We start from the raw sequence: 17070 nt of genomic DNA on the forward strand, positions 1-17070 counted from the left end.
CTCTTAAGTTCTGCTTACAGCAGTACAGAATATCACTCACCCAGAGTTCCACATTTGTCCCATGGACCAATCCCAAAGGCTTATGAACTATGTGGTTGGGTAATAATGTGATGACCTCATCGTTTCAATACCAAATTTGTATACTTGTCTCATCACCATGAAGAAATGCACAGACAAGAAGCAACTTTAAGGAGAAAATTTTAACTTTACTCACAGTTTGAATGTATGTTCCTGGTGGTAGAGAAGGCTTCGGGGGGGGGGGGTGGCCACAGCTGGAGACGGTAGCGGTAAAAGCATACGGCTGCAACTCACATCTCCACTGACTGAGAAGCAGACAAGCAGACCAGAAGAACGCCACAACCTAAGGGTTGTATTCCCCTAAGACTCCAAGATGGCACTAGCAGTGAGCCAATGTTTTCAAATGCATGCATCCACATATTTCACATTCAAACCCCAAAACAACTTAAAGAAATATTCTCTGTCTTGTCTTACTTGGAACACTGAACAAAACTGCACTGCTTGGCTGATCTAGGAAGCCAGGAACACTTAACTGCAGCCAGCCCAGCTCAATACACTCAGAAGCATGTGTACAAGATGAAGCTTCCCTTTCAAGCAAGGAGAGGAAAAGATCAAATCCACATTCCAATCTTTAGAGGCTTCCCAAAGGAGGAATATATGCCTGAGGATTTGGGGTGCTCTGGGGACCTGGCATCTCTTAATGTGGAGTGGCTCTGAAAATAATGAAGCTCTCAGAATTTACTGACCTAGGGCCACAGAACTTCCAGATCTTCAGAATGAAACCAGTAAGTCTCTAAGTGAGAGTCAGCATGCATGAGAAGAATTATATTTGCAGCCACACATAGACTCTATCTGGGGTGATCAGTGGGAATATTTCCTGTATTGAGTCATTTTATAGATTTGGAGAGGTAGAAAATGCAAACACAAAATTATGAACCACACAAAGAAAGGGGAGCATGGCAAGGAAATTGAGATGTCAGTCTCTAGAAGCTAAACTAGCAACATGGTATATATTTTACTTTTAAAAGAATTCCAACTATCATAAGTATGATCAATAAGTGAAAAAATTTTATGTGGACAAAACAGACAGTTGATGAAGACAGAAGATATTAAAAATAACCAAGTAGAATTTGGAGGCTGGAGAATTTAAAAAAAAAAAAAAAAACTCAAAATTCAATAGATATGGTCAGTGGATAACCCTGGGAGAAGAAAGAATTGTCAAACTTAAAAATAGGTCATTCACTCTTTTCAGTCAGAGGAACAGAATATAAAGAGTGAAGAACACTTGAGGGATCAAGAGACACTTGGGGTTTTCTCAGAGAGACAGAATAGAGCAAAATCTTTCTCAGAAAATAATGTTCCAAACTTGCTACATCTGATCTGAGAAACCCAATGACTTCTAACAAACAAGGAGGAATGAAGAAATTCCAAGAGCTGTACATATGATATTAGTGATACATAAGTCACTTCAAATTCAAACCTGAAAGTTAAAAAACAAAACTTGTATTAAAAATCCCATGGATATGAAATACATTTGAAAAATATGAATTCTGACAATAGCAAAAGCATGGGAATGAGATACTTAATATGGAATAAAGCTGTTATCAGTGAATAAATTATTATAATTATATATTTTGGGTAAATCTTGTAGTAACCATAAAGAAGACAGCAAAAAGACAAGAAAAGTATCAAAATATGCCACTATGAAAATCAATAAAACATATAGGACACTGGAAGAAAAGGAAAAGTCCATCAAAGAAGTTTCAAGATAAAAAAAAATTTAAATGGTAATACGTCATTCACTAACAACCACTACAAATAGATAAACTACTCAATCAAAATACATAAAGAGGCTGAATAAACAAGAGCCGACTGCATGATGTCTCAAAGAAATTCCTTTAGAGTTAAAGGCACACACAGTCAAAGTGTGGAGTGAAGATGCTTTGCAAATTGTAACCAAAAGAGCAAAGGTGGAACCTTCCTCACATCAAATGACAGCTCAAGTGGTAAACTACCAAAAGATACAAAGGACACTATATAATGATAGTTAATCTACCATGGATCTTCATAAGTGTGTATGCATATGTATGGATGAGCATCGTCCAAATACAGTAAGTAAACATTGGCAGAACTCATAGTAGCAGGACAGACATAAAAGTAAGATGTGTTTATCCACTCAGAGTCATGGAAAGAACAATTAGATGGACAATCACTGACAAAATACAGAAACACTAGAGATCACCTGAACATCGCAGAACACAATAGAACAAACACATTGTTTCTCCCCTCAGGTAAACATGGAGTAGTCTCTATGGTAAATTAAATGTTAGTTTCTGAAACCAGTTTTTAACAATGTTCACATGATAAAATTATGCCCCATATATTTCCAACCAAAGTAGAGTGACATCAGGAACTCATTTTAGAAGTAAAGCTGTAAACTCATAGAAGTGAGGTTATTAAAGATCATACTTTTGAATAATAATAGTTGTGTCCAGGAATAAATGAAAATATATATCAAAAAGCATCTTGAGACAATCATCTCTGCAGACTAACTTTCATAGAGCCAGAAAGTGCTATGCAAGCTTCCAAGGGAGAGGAAGCAATCAATAAATAGTCCTGCCCAGCTGTGGATGCTTATGACCCACAACAATGACCATCATGACGTGCAACCCTAAAGGCGCAGTATGGCACAGATATCTTGACAATAACCACCAGCTGACCAACTGAGCTTAAGGCTTGTTGAACAGGAGGGAAATCATGACTGGTACCAGAAACCTAGTCAGGGTTCAGAGACTAGTGATCTCAGTGATCTGAGAGAACCTACTACTGTCATTTTATAAAGTCAGCACACTGCATGTTAAACGCTTATCCTTACACACAGAGATGAGTGTAACACTCAGACCTCATCAAAGGAGTTTCTCTCTGCAGCACACGGAGGCCCTCAGTGGTCAAAATATAGGGAGCAAATAATAGTACAGTCTCCGGGCCTAGATGCTCATCTACAATACAACTCTGAAGGCATATGCATACAAGCAAAACTAAACAGACACAACACTGTGTGTTTACATTAGTCACATGTATGTAAAAATAATAAAGAAAAGGAGGCCATGGATTTGAGGGGAAGTACAGAAAGAGGACATGGAAACTATTAGAGAGAGAAGTAGAGGGATTGTGTAATAATATTTCTTAAAATTTGCAAAGAGGCTGGGAGATGGTAGCACATGCTTTTAATGCCAGCACTCAGGGGACAGAGGCAGGCAGATTTATCTGAGTAAAAAACCAACCTGGTCTAGGACAGCTGGAATTGTTATACAGAGAAACCCTGTCTCCCCCCACCCCCAAAAAAAATACCATGTTAAGACCGTTGACTTATGAAGTACAACAAAAGCAACATTACTAGGGAAGTTTTAGTGAGAAATTATTATTATTCAAACAGGAAGAAAAATCTCCAGCAACACAACTCACTCCCCCAAGACACTCAGAAAAGAGGACCAAACTAAGTTTAAAGTTAGCAGAAGAAAAGGGAGACATAAAAGTGTAGTAAAAGTAAATGAAATAAAGAACAGGAATATAGGATACAGGAGAAGATAACCAATGAAATCATGATTTGAGTTTGCATTTTAAAACAATATTAGCCGAATTAGCCAAAGTTTATCTAGATTAGCAAAGTAAAAATGAGAAAAGGTTTATATATTAAAGTTATATGTTTATGTATATCCATGGCTGGAGCAGAATAAAAGTAATCATGGCAAAATAAAATCGTTTTGGTTAATATGGCTGATTTGGTCATTGTAACCAAAAATAAATAAATAAGCAAATACATGCTTGTCTAATCTCGGTGTCTTTTCTGAACAGAATATAAAATTGTCTACAAAAAGCTTCATTTCCCACGTGGAGCAGGAATTTTATGGCAGTGCATCGTAAGAGGGTGTCTTTCTAAAGCAAAGATTCATCTTTCATCATCCTGTAGTGACAGCATCTGTCCACCGAGAGAGAGCCATTGAAAATAAGTGATGTGGCAGCGATAACTGAAGGGCCTTACCCAGGTGAGGATGTTCACAGTGCCACCTCTGGGCTGCCCTGGCCTAGGGACAGAAGCCCCAGCTGTGCATCTGTGGCAGATAGTCATAATTAAAGGACGGATCATGTTCCTTAATATCCTTACATGTAGCTACTGGGTCATCAAATGTGAGTTCTTTTGTCCCCTTCTCTCACACTGTCTTCTGCAGAAGGTTAATTCCCTCATTCTCAACAGTGTCAACGGAAGCCTCCAGCCACATAAAACTGCAACTGTTCACATCTATGCATTTCCCCACCAGTGAACTGTGTCTCGCTGTGGGCTGTTTAATGACATCACAGAGAGAGGAGCCTGGGATGCAGGAGGATAAAATGGGAAGGGCTTTGCTATCACTGTGTTCACTGATTCATCTTCAGGAAGACAGGGGAATCATGCCACTATTACCTCATTGTGCTCCCAGCACTGCAAGTGTTCAATAAAAATTCTGCGTGTGACGAAATGAAGGAATGTCCATCGCTGTCTGGAGTCGTTGGAAAGAGATGATTAAGTACAAGCAGATGTCTGATGGTATTTTCAAGGTGCGAGACATTGCCTGTATTTCCATGGAGCTCTTCGTGATATTCAACTTTCTCTGATATCTGTCTATTCTTACTCTGTCCATAAGACTTCATTATTCATGAGATGTTTTTCATGTTTTCTTCAAAAAAAGGCCTTATATTACATCATCAGAGAATTAAGGATGTTGTCTTTCTCCATAATTTCACTGAAGGAATGAAGTTCTCGGTATATAAGGTGATGGCTACTAAAATGGCATGAAAAAAATAAGCCACGGAGAAAGATCACCTCAGTATCTATTACTGTGCAAGATAGGTTTATCAAAATTAATAGGCTTATTAATAATCACAAACTTTGCTCTAGATAAACTGAAAACAAATTCAGACTTATAGTTTAAATTTACTCTCAGCATTATAAGCTATTGTTTTGATTTCTGAATTTTTTGTGCATTTTCATAATGGACACATAACTACTATTGCCCAACCTTTTAGTTTTCAAAAAATAATCTTATCCATTCAAGTATTGGCTACAAGCCTTACTGTTTTTCTTAAATCATGTAGAGAGACTCATTTATAAGACATGGTAAAAACAAACAACAAAAAAAAAAAACAAAAATAAAAACAAAAACCTCCTACCTCACTGGAAAAACAGCAGCCATGAGAAGCAAGACCCACCTCTTAGACTATTTGCTAAACCCAGATCCCTCCTTCCATTCTGTACCCAGGTAATAGCTTGCCTCTCTTCCAAAGGTGCCATTTCACCTGTACTGTTGTCCTACTGAGTGGCTTCTAAGGTCACCTGAAAGTTCCATCTGGTGAGCATATCAGAAGGGTTTGGAGACTGGTGGGGACCAGGTCTGGAGTTTTGCTACTCTTGCAACAGAATTCAGTGATACGGTTCCACCTAGAGTCAACAGGGATGGTGTGTGGACAGTCTCTAGCACAGTTAACATCTTCATAGCATTCACTAATTGGGCAAGGACAATACAGATCTTAGGCAGTACTTGGAAGTCTATCCTGGAATCTACTAGTGACCTGCGCAAAGATAGAATTTTGTCAATAGTCAAATAATGATTTTAAAAACTAAAGATGATGACTATCATGGAGATGCCCTTCCCTCCTCCCAAAACACAACACTGGTCATGATCAGAGAATCCAACACCACCCCATCCCCATGCCCACCTTCTGAAGCATAACACTGGTTTTGTTCATAAAACCCAAACTTAAGTGTTCTTGGAAAGAGGAGGTCCAGAAGGCCCTGGCTCTGCTTTCTGTTTTGTTTTTCCTTAATCTTAAATGTCATGTAACTTTCATAGACTTAGATGCATCTCTATTTTGTACCTTGTATTTTTTCTTCTTTCAGATTACAAAGTTCTTTTTCTGACAATACAAGTTACAGAATATCACTCAAGTCGTTGTAAAACTCACTTCTTATTTCCTTCCTCAGGTTTAGAATATCCAATCATTTCCCTAATGATTATTTGAAAAAGTACCAACATAGGCTTTGCCTTGAAGCCCATACAACAAGAATTCAGCCAGTGGTACCTGGCTCTCCGCGAGCTTGATTAACTGTCAAGCCAGTATGACCCTCATGGCTGTAGGCAGTGATTCTCAACCTTCTTATTGCTGTGACCCTTTAACATAGTTCCTCATGTTATGGTGACCCCTAACCATAAAATTATTTCTCATTGCTACTTCATAACTATTGGTGTGAGTCATAATGTAAATATCTGGTATGCAGGATATCGGGTATATAACCCCTGTGAAAGTGTTGTTCAGCCCCAAAGGGGCCTCAAACTACAGTTGAGAATCACTGATCTATGTCCTGGGCCATTTGTTAGAATCTGCCCTTGAGTGATGTTCCCAGGATTCTTGTGAGCAGGTTCTCCGCTGGTCACTAGAGCGAAGGTACCCTGAAGTGGGCAGTTGAGAATTACTTAGTACATGTTCTACACTGAGACAGGCTTTAGTACTTGACAGTGAGTGTGAGTCTAATTCCCTACATCAAACACAATTGGAATTGGAAACAGGGTGCTCCAGCAGGTTTAACTGGTATACTGTAATACTTTAGCATCTTACAATATGCTTGCGTGAATGAACAAACATACATAACCCAAGAATCCTGCCATTACAGAAGTTCTATCTACCCAAAGCATGTTGTTTCCTCTCCATAGCACGCTCTTTCCCTGACATTTCTGTCAGATAATCCTATTCATCTTTCAGATTCAAATATCACCTTCCAACTCAGGTCTTCTTAACTCCCCTGGTTATTGACCCGTGGTCCATAGGGAGCCCGTGACTAGCTGATCTCACCTCCTCCCTCGGGTTTATCACATCATTTACACACCATCGCCAGAGAAAGGAACCATGCTTTATTACACTCTGTGGTCACCCTTTCTGCTGCCAAGTATTGTCATGTAGTAGACCTTCTTTAAGGATGGTTAGAAATAGAAACGTGGTCCATTTTGGAAAAGAATGTCACTCTTGTGAAAATATGTCCCTTCACAGTGCACTGAAAATTTGGAGACTAGACCGTGAACTGGGAGTGAACTGAATGTAACTTGAAGGCTAACAGGAGGGCTTTTCTCCTCGAGGCCATGAATAGGAAGGGCAGGCAGATCGACCAGCAACAGAAAGGGATGTGTACCATCATCCGATGTCACCCTTGCTTTCCTGTCTGGATCAGTTTGTCACTTAGAAATTTAGTTACTGCATGTTTGGGAAGTTTCTGTATGATAGGCCATAATAGGCTCTCATATTTTTCCTTTTGAAGGCTCATTGTAAGGGAAAGAGCTCCTTCTTGTTCTCAGAGCCCCGTGAGGCTGACCTTCTCACAGGAAAGGCCCAGACAAGTAGCACCAGCTGCCATTGCGTCCTGGGCGCAGCAAAACGTGCTCTGTATTTGCTAATCAGCATGAGCACAGCCAGGAGAGGGGCCCAGCTGCGATGTCAGTTTCCCCTCATTAACACTGGGTCAAAATGACTCTGCTATTTTAAATGGCTCCCCTTTAATTAAATTAATGCCGGCTTCTCTGGTTCACCCTGTCCTAGGAAGTTTCAGTCTGTTATGCTGTGGAATAATCCTTCTGTACACTGTGAAAATGTGTTCCTCTCATTGTTAATAAAAGGGTGATTGATTGCCCGGCAGGACTTTTGGGACGGAGAGAATTCTGGGAAGAAGGGCAGAGTCTGAGGAGTTGCCAGCAGAGGATGCAGAGAGAAGCAAGATGAATGTGCCATGTTAACAGACGGTGCAGCCACGTGGCAGAGGGTAGGTAAGAAATATGGGTTAATTTAAAATCTAAGAGTTAGCTAGTAACCAGTTTGAACTATCAGCCAAATATTTATTATTCATATTGTCTCTGAGTTTAGTGGGGAGCCAGCAGTCCCAACAACAACAACAAAAATACGCCTACGCTGTTACTTAACTCAAAAGGCAAAAAGCATACAAAACAAAACAAAAAAGAAACACCAGAGAAAAAAAGTGTTTTGATTAATCCTGTTGCTTGAGCTGTGGTTTCTACAATGAGCTTTATTCAGTTCGAACACAGTTGAAGAAATGTCACTTAAAATAGCCCATTCTGCTGTCACTCCTCAAATGTAGCATTGATTGTTCAGTGATGGGGGCTGGAATAGATACGTCAAACAAAATAACCATCCACCTTGACCTCTGGAAGCCTAGAGTCTAGGCACGGGGGAAAGGCACAAACCAATACAAAGCAAGGTGTTCTATAATGTAGTCATCAAAGCTTTGAAGGAGGCCGAGTGGAATGGGAAGACAGAAAAGGAAGAGAGCAGTCCTCCCCTGTGGTGGGGAACCTTCAGTGGCTAGATCTGAGCAAAGCTAAGGAATAAACCAGAAAGATGCCTACAGGGAGCAGGAGAAGATCTGGGGGCAGCGAAGAAGCCTTGAGTGGCCAACCACAGCAAGCAGCACGATACTTCAAATGAGCTGTGGGAAATGCGCTGGAGAGTTGGGGGAGCAGGATCTGTTGGAGCTCGCAACAGGCGTCCCCACTTCCAAGCAGGTCTAAATTACTATGACACTTGTGACAGGACTTTAATTAGATTCATGCTCAACGTACCTTACTCTTCTTAAGGACTGAAAATAAATTAGCCAATCTAGAATAGGGAAAAAGAAAGTTATTCCTGGAGTCAATTGTTCTGTTATTTGTTATGCTACCTACTTTCTGCAAGAAATTGCCTTGTTAAAACATCTCATTTATTTCCACCCAAAGGACTTTGCATAAACTGAAATTAAATGGCTGTGATGACTTTTCACAAAGTTGGGGGAAATTACTTCTTAGTTGAAAGTAGTATGCTGGAGACTGACAGATAGTGCCCTTGTGTAACTGTGTTTGTGTCCTGGGAAGCCAACAAATGTTTCATACTCAATACACTTTAGAGAACTCACTGTTTTGCATGTGAGAAATTTTTGAGACACTGTGGCTAAAATTTTAGCCACTGATGGGCCTTTATAGTTAGATCATGGTAGCAGGTTGGTAAGAAAAACATGGGTTTTTGACTCGATACACTCAGCATTATCATGACCTTTCTGCATCTCGGTTTTCCAGATTGATTAGTATTAGAACAAAATATGTTCCATCCTACTGCCTGGCTTGCTTATCATCACGGGTGCCCTACTAACTGGCTCATCACCATGAGTACCCTACTGCCTGATTTATCATCGTGGGTACCCTACTGCCTGGCTCATCATGGGTAACCATCTCTATTCTTCCTTCCTTCTTAGTACCAGTTGCTATGGGCTATGCAGATGTGGATGGGAACATGGCTGTACTTCTTGATAGAATTCTACAAATCCAAAGCCTAGTTTATTATTTCAAGTGACCTTAGTCTAGGTCACTGTCCTTTAGATGATAAGAAAGAGCCCCCATCCTGCTCCTCAAAAACAACAACCTTCCTGCTGGAGTGAGCCTGGGGTAAATAGGAATTCTATCACATCGTGTTAAAACAGTCCCTTAAGGAAGGCTGTCAAAAGCTGGTCCATGATAGTCTGCCTCACAACACAGATACACATGCCAATATATGTTGATTGGAAAATATATCTATTCTTGTAAATTGATTTCCCTAGATGGGTCAGTCAACCTATAATGTGGTATATGGTACTATTTGGTTGCAGGGTCCATGGCAATAAACTGTAACTCATTCCTTCAACCACAAATTAGCATCTGGTGCCCCTTATGATGTTTGGTGTGTTGTTTCCAGATTCTTTGTTCTCAGGGAAGCATCCTTATTCACACACACACACACACACACACACACACACACACACTGAGAGTAGAAGAGAAAGAGAGAGAATATGTGTTTGGAAACATGGAGTTATGCTAGGACCCACAAATCATTTGGATCCAAGGCAAACCCAAGGGTTTTGATTGCAATTTTTCTTCATTTGCTTCCAATCCATTGTTACCACTGTATTAAAGTGATTTATCCTGCACAGGACACAGATCTATCTATTCTGTCATGAACTTCTTCAGGCAACTAAGCCCTAGACCATAGCTGAATTGAATATTAATATGTCATTACTCCTAGGTATGTTTTGCTACAGATGTCTTGCTCTTATGTGTAATTCCAGATTTATTAAAATTGCATATATGTATGTACATTCATAATATAAATGACCAATGGTGACAATAGATGCAGACACTAGAAATTCTCTCTGTGAGGCTCATTTTTCCTCAGCCATCTCCTTCTGAGAAGTTAACAGCCTGGTCAGCCATACACTAAGGACAAGAGATGAGAGAGTTACATATGGCCTGGAGCATGACTGGGGATGGTAAAAGAACCCTTTGCACTGATGCTATCCTATTCTTCCCTTTGGCTTTGATTAGGATCCTTCTCTTGACCTTGAGAATTCCTGTTGTTTATTTATTTTATTTTATTTTATTTGATCCTCCAAAACACATGCCTCCTCCATTACCAACTTAGACAGTGTATTTGAACTAAATCTCCACTTGGTGCCCAATGACCCTTTACTATTGTGAAGTGGAAAAACAATTTCTTCCATGTTAACCTGATTGGGAGTAGTGACTGTTAGAATATTATAATATGAAAAAAAATCACTCATCTATAGGAAGTGATAGCTCCTCTTGCTGAAAATATTCCCTACCTTCATTGTTATGACCAATGCTATGAAAAGCAGATAACATTTTGGGCTAGAAATGGCCTTATCCAGTATGGCAATTATACCATTCTTAAATTACTTTACTAAACTTCCAGGGGCATTTTAGCAAATATTTCCCTAGTTTATGTGATTCACTCTGTGAAGAATGGAACTGCAATCAAATTGCACAGCAGCATTCCCAGAGCCTGCTTTCAGTGGAAACATTTGAATATTAGCAATTCAGTTTGTTTTCTGCAGCTCCTATTTGGCTCTTCCTATTATAGTCCATGCTTGATTTTCCTAGAGCAAAATTTACATAAAGTAAGGAAATAAATAGGGGATTAAATAAGCATATAAGGAAATGTCCTAAGTATCACTAAGGAACAGACTTCTTCCATATTACATTCCCACCTCTGGTTTCTGTCATTTGAATGATATTTGGCAGGATAAGTATAAAATAATCACATATGTGTGTGTACCTTTATATATTTCAGAAATCCCTTAAATCACAAACATCAAATTTGTGGGGGTTTTGACAACAGATCAAACAGAGATAAAACAAAAATAATGTTTTTTCAACCCTTGGTGAGAAACGACAGCACCAGTAGGAACTTGCAAATAATGCAAATTGTCAAGGCTAACCATGTTTTAGTAAGCTCTCCAGGCAAACCTCATGCAGCACTGGTACCAACAGTTTGAAGTATGGCTGAGTTTCTAAGTCAAAAGAGGAAATAAAGATTTGTGCCACACAAAATTAGTTAAGCTCCTCTCTGGAATCCAAATATCATTATTGTAACAGTACTGCATGTTCATAACTATTCCAGAATGAAATTAGAATACCTTCAAGTAAACTATGAGGAGGTCATCTAAGGTTGTATGGAGGGCAGAATTCATTCCCTGTACTCACTGTTCCCAACTAATTCCAGGAACTCATTTAATGTCAGGACAACAGTTGCTAGAATTACAAATAAGGCTACTAATCCCTGACTTAAAAATTGGGGGGTTGTCCATATGTCCATCACTAACCATATGTCTCCTTCAGATCAGTACCAGTTCTCTGGTTAGGACAGAAGAGAACTGAAGAGTCAAGGTATAAAAGGAGTTGATCTTCTGTTGTTTGCTTGAGTATTATGGGAACCAGATATCTAAGAAGTAGAGATCTCAGCTCCTTGACTTCAAGAAACTGGATTCTGAAACCAATTAGTACCTTGGAAGTGGGCTGTCTCCAGAGAAGAAGGGCTCTGCCTCAGAATTTATCTTGTCTTCAGTGTTTGTAACCTGGAGAGCTGGGAGGACCTGGCTGAGCCATTCTGGTCCTGGATTGTGAATCAAGGGTTAGAAGACAATGGGCTTGATATTATTTTCAACTTGGCATTGGTGGCAATTTGGCATCAGCAACAGCAAGCAAGCACGGAGTTTGATGTTAGCAAAGCTGCTTCTCCCATCACACGGTGGAAATGAGCTTGCTCCCTTTGGCAGCTGAGGGGCTCACTGCTGATTTATCATTCAGAACACGAGGTCTTCACTGGTGAGCTTTTGTAACCTTCAAAAGAGCCTGGCTGTTCCCTCTGCTTTCTGAAAACAAGCATTGCTAAGCACATTTGTCTTGAGGGCATGCACACTGTCTTTGTTAGGTTAGGGAGAGCATCTAATGGCATGTGTCGGTGTCTGAGAACTAAAAAGAGATGCTTGTCTGCTTTCTTCATTCCACGGTTTCAGTCTTTCTATGTAGAGAAAAATGACTATGGACAGTTCAAACAAGAGGCACAGGGTGCTCCATGACCATGTCTTGGGGGATTTTAATATGTAACTTATTGTGTGACCACAACACCTAAGGAAAATGGAGTCTTTTGAATGAGTGCTGCTTAGTAAGTAAATGGACACATCTAATTCCTTTTTATAAGGGGACAATAAAAGGTGTATATGAGTCCCCCAATCACTTACAGCAGTCACATTGAGAAGGAGCCTGCAAGCAAAAGTGTCAGTATACTTCTATTCAGGTTTCTATAACATGCCCATGTAAACAATACAAATGTACTTTGCATGGTTCTGGATGCTAAAAGTTCATAACTAAAGGACTAAGGGTTCATTATTCATTGTTTATGTATGCAGGCCTAACTCCTTGGCTTATAGACAGCTGCTCTCCTGTGTGTCTTCAGGCTAGTCCCTCAGTGCTGGTCTGTATACTAATCTTCCTCCTAGGAAGCATGGAAGATGCTTAGGTGTACTTATAATGGACTATCAGAAGAGAGTCCTTTCCCACAAGTTACCAGGCAAGATAATATATGGATTTCCAAAACTAAGTAGTGGTTATGAAAGAGCAAATCCTCCTAACTTAAGGCTCAGTGAGCCTTTTAATATGGTACCAGCCCTAGTTTACAACAGAAAGGTCTCAAGAGGTCACAGGCATCCTGCTACACATCACACTTAGTGGGACATTTGCTCGTATTAAGAGGCCGTGGAACAGAGTTGATTTTTATGTAATTTTATAGACTTCCTTCACTGAACACGGAAGCTCATCAAAATAAATCCTTGAATAACACTTACCTCACAGTGTGACAGACACCGTGCTGAGTCATTTACACAATAAACTTACACCAATAATCCCATGAGTTAAATAGTTATCTAGACGTTCCAGAAGAGGAATCTTAGCTTTATAGAGGTTTGACAGCTCCTGCAGAACAATGCAACCAGCATGAGGGGAATCCAGGCTTATCAATGTCTATCCCTACCACCTCCCTAATGGTGATTATTTTCAGAGTGTGATAGGGAAACGGTTTATCTTACAATGAGAAGAAGCAAAATCATCATGAGTTCCTATATTTGATAAAAAATACAAGGGATAATTTGTTATAATTTATGCATTCCTATATAACAAGAATTCTAACCATCAGCTCGTCATTGCAAAGTGTGGGGGCTGATATGTGTGAAACATTTTTAAATGTGGGTGTGTTACTCTATTTCATATAAAATTGGAAGTGCCCATAAATAAAGCGTCACATTCACATATGAAAATGAAATTAATGGTAGAACATACTTGCCAGGCCAAATGCCTAGCTATCCTAGAACATAGGTGCAAGTTACTTTGAATAGACACAAGCTCTGCCTATTTACTTCTGAGATTATATTGTACAGACATAAGCATTTTACAGAGAAAGAAAAAAAAACCAACATCAAGCTGTGTTTTAGAGGAAAGTCAGGCTTGCCTCATGCCCTGAGAGTAAACCTAGTGAAATTAACTCTCTAGAATGAAAATTCCAGTCCTTGAAAGGAAGCTCAATGGTTAAGAATGCATGCTGCTCTTCCAGGGGACCAAAGTTTGAGTCCCAGCGCTTAAGTCAGGCAGCTCCTAACTACGTGAAACTCCTGCTTTAGGGGAACTTTCTTTGTCTCTCTTCCTCAAGAATGTACACGTGTGACATACATTCACACAGAAACACATACATAATATAAATAACAATAACAAAAGCAAAGCATAACCAAGAATGAAATTTCAACCACAAATACTAACAGACCTCTTGGGAAAAAAAAAAAAAAACCTCAATATTTGAATAACATTACAAGTTCTAATAGACTTATTTCATATAGAACATTACCATTTTCCGGTAACTTTTGTTTATCTATCAAGCTGTGGAGAACAGATGTCCTCAAGCTTTATGTTGAGATAATTCCTCTGCAAACTCAGCACCAAGATTCACTGAGGTTCGGGAAGCATCTCACAACTTCACTATCATCATAGATGAGGAGAAAGACAAGAAAGTCACAGCCACAGGAGCTGGTCACATTGTACCTGGAGTCCTGAAGGACAAGGAGCAGTGAAGATAGGCAGCGCCCTCTGCTGGATAACCCCCCTGGGGTCACAACACAAATACTTCCATGCTAATTCCCTTGCCTATTGATTACCTTTTACAGAGCAAGAGGAAATGCACGACCATGAATATCCTTGACAGCTGAACGTGCTCTTGCTTGTTATTTTATGGTGTGTGAAGTGATGGATGGAGACAGCAGCTCTTTCTTTATAGGAAATGCAGCAAGACATCTTATGATGGACAGCCTTCATAGCTGTCTGCATGGTCTATGGCAGCAAATGATCCCTACGCAGCTCAACCACACTCTGTGTTTCATTATGCAAACAAGCAACCTCAAAAATCACTGTAGTTTGAAATGGCATACATGTATTTTCCTCCCACTGAAGTGAGAGTAGCTGAAGCTTTGCTTGTCCCTGTTGCAAGTATCTTCAGGGCTCAAGCTGATAGAGAATTCTTTTCTCCTGGACAATGGTTTATGGGCTGTGATTTATATCCGATTGTACAGATAAAATCACATGGCATGGGAAGTACATTACATCTGGTAGACGGCACTGGCATCCATATGGCAAAGGGGATGGATGCTTGTCTTCTGTGAAGAGCACACCACTGGGAACAATAATATCATCCACGACACGTGGCTAATAAGCTGAAAGAGAAGCATCATTCTTCAAACTCAGGCTATTCTCTCACTCACCACTATTCTCAAGCCATTCACAGCTTGAGGAAATAGAAAAGAAATTACTGCTCCCTTGGTGTAATTATGTAACTCTTTACATTCAACTATAAAACACAGGGTAGATGGATATATGTAAAGCGCTATGGATATAGAACTTGGGGTTGTGACTTGCCTGTCATGTATCAAGTGCTTAGAATCAATTGCTCAGCAAGGATGAAATCTGTATGTTAAAAAGATAACCGAAGGTCAAAAGAGAGCCAGGTTGAATTGGAAGGAGAGTGTGAATATGCCTCAACTTACCTGCTATGGAGGAAAAGCATACATAATTTTAATAGACTTCTCCAAGTTCATCCAACTATGATTGTGCTCATAAACTATGATTATTATATATATGTATATATGAATTATTTTCACCAAAACTTGTTCTGCGTGACAACTTGTCACAAAAGTAATTTACTGTGACCTCCTCCATAGAATCCATTGAAGATGTTGCAGGTTTAATCACTCTTCTTTTATACATTAAAAAAAAAGTGGTTCCTAAATTCCAAAGAGCTATTTTAAAGCTTTGAGTACAAAGAGCTTACTGAAGGTTCTCTGGTGATGAAATGCTATAGACAGCATATTACTACTTATATAAATGCCTCAATAAAGCATCGTTCCAGTTTGCTATGGAGAGAAGTTCAAATCTTTGCAAGGCTGGCTAAGCAAGCCAAGACCTCCATGGAGAACTTCAATGAAGAAAAGAGAAGCAACATCTGTAGACAAGTTTCCCCTGACTTTGTCAAGATATACTAAAAGCCTGGAGAGTCTTCTGAAGGAGTAAGAAGCTCTTCTCAGGGGTTACACACTAAGGAAAACCTAGGAGGATGACAGGCCTCCCAATGTTCCTTCCTCCACATCTGTAGAAGACTCTCCTATTTTGTTCCAGGGCTGGTCTCCATGGACACAGGATGTGCTGTAATGATAGGATGTCATTTGCAAGAGTAGGTAATTACCTCTCTACCTCATGCCTTCCTACCTTCCTTTCATCGATTACCCATTTTACAATGACCAGCTTGTAGATTGTGAGAGGCACAGAACCGAAAGTAAGCAGACTCTGGCCACCAGCAAGACTGTTACAAGTGCAAGTCTGTGGAACACTGAGAACTGCCCACAGCCATCTGAGATTGGCCTTGGTGGAGCCTTCAGAGGAGACTGCTACTCTGATCAACAGCAACTGAAAGCAAGAGAGGTCCTGAGCCAGAACAACCCAGCTAAGCAATTCTCACCCCAAATTACACAATATAATACATGTTTGTTTTAAGGTGCTGTAGGGAGTTTTCGTAGTGATGGGTGTGTGATATGCCCTCTGTTGGACCCAGTTTTTCAAATGTTACCAAAACCCCCACAACTCCCTCTTTCGTATTCTTTGAAAAAGAATTCTAAACAGTAAATCAGTATCAGTATTATTATAGGTCTTCTAATTTTTATTAGAACCAACAATAACAATTCTATAAACAGGCATATTAAAACACATGTCAATGCCTATCAACATAACAATTCACTCTCTCTAACCTCTACTTTTAATAATGTGAAATTCATTTTGCTCTGATACATATTCATATAGATAAATAGAATAGAGAATATTTATCATATAGGTATGAACACACTGATACAATGTTTGTCTGACTATAATTTAATCACAATCTTTCTCCTTTCTGGAAAGGTACACCCTTACCACACAGAGAATCTACTGCCACTTTGTTCTCAGCGTCTCAGGTTCCAAAGCTGTGACAAAGACATTTTCATTCTTCATAGTTACCAAGTTTGTGGTACCCTGCACAGACCAAGAGACTTCAAGGCTTCAAACGATGATGAAGTAGGTGACTGTG

This window comes from Phodopus roborovskii, unplaced genomic scaffold, assembly GCF_943737965.1.
Source record: "Phodopus roborovskii unplaced genomic scaffold, PHOROB, whole genome shotgun sequence".
NCBI classification, from domain to species: domain Eukaryota; kingdom Metazoa; phylum Chordata; class Mammalia; order Rodentia; family Cricetidae; genus Phodopus; species Phodopus roborovskii.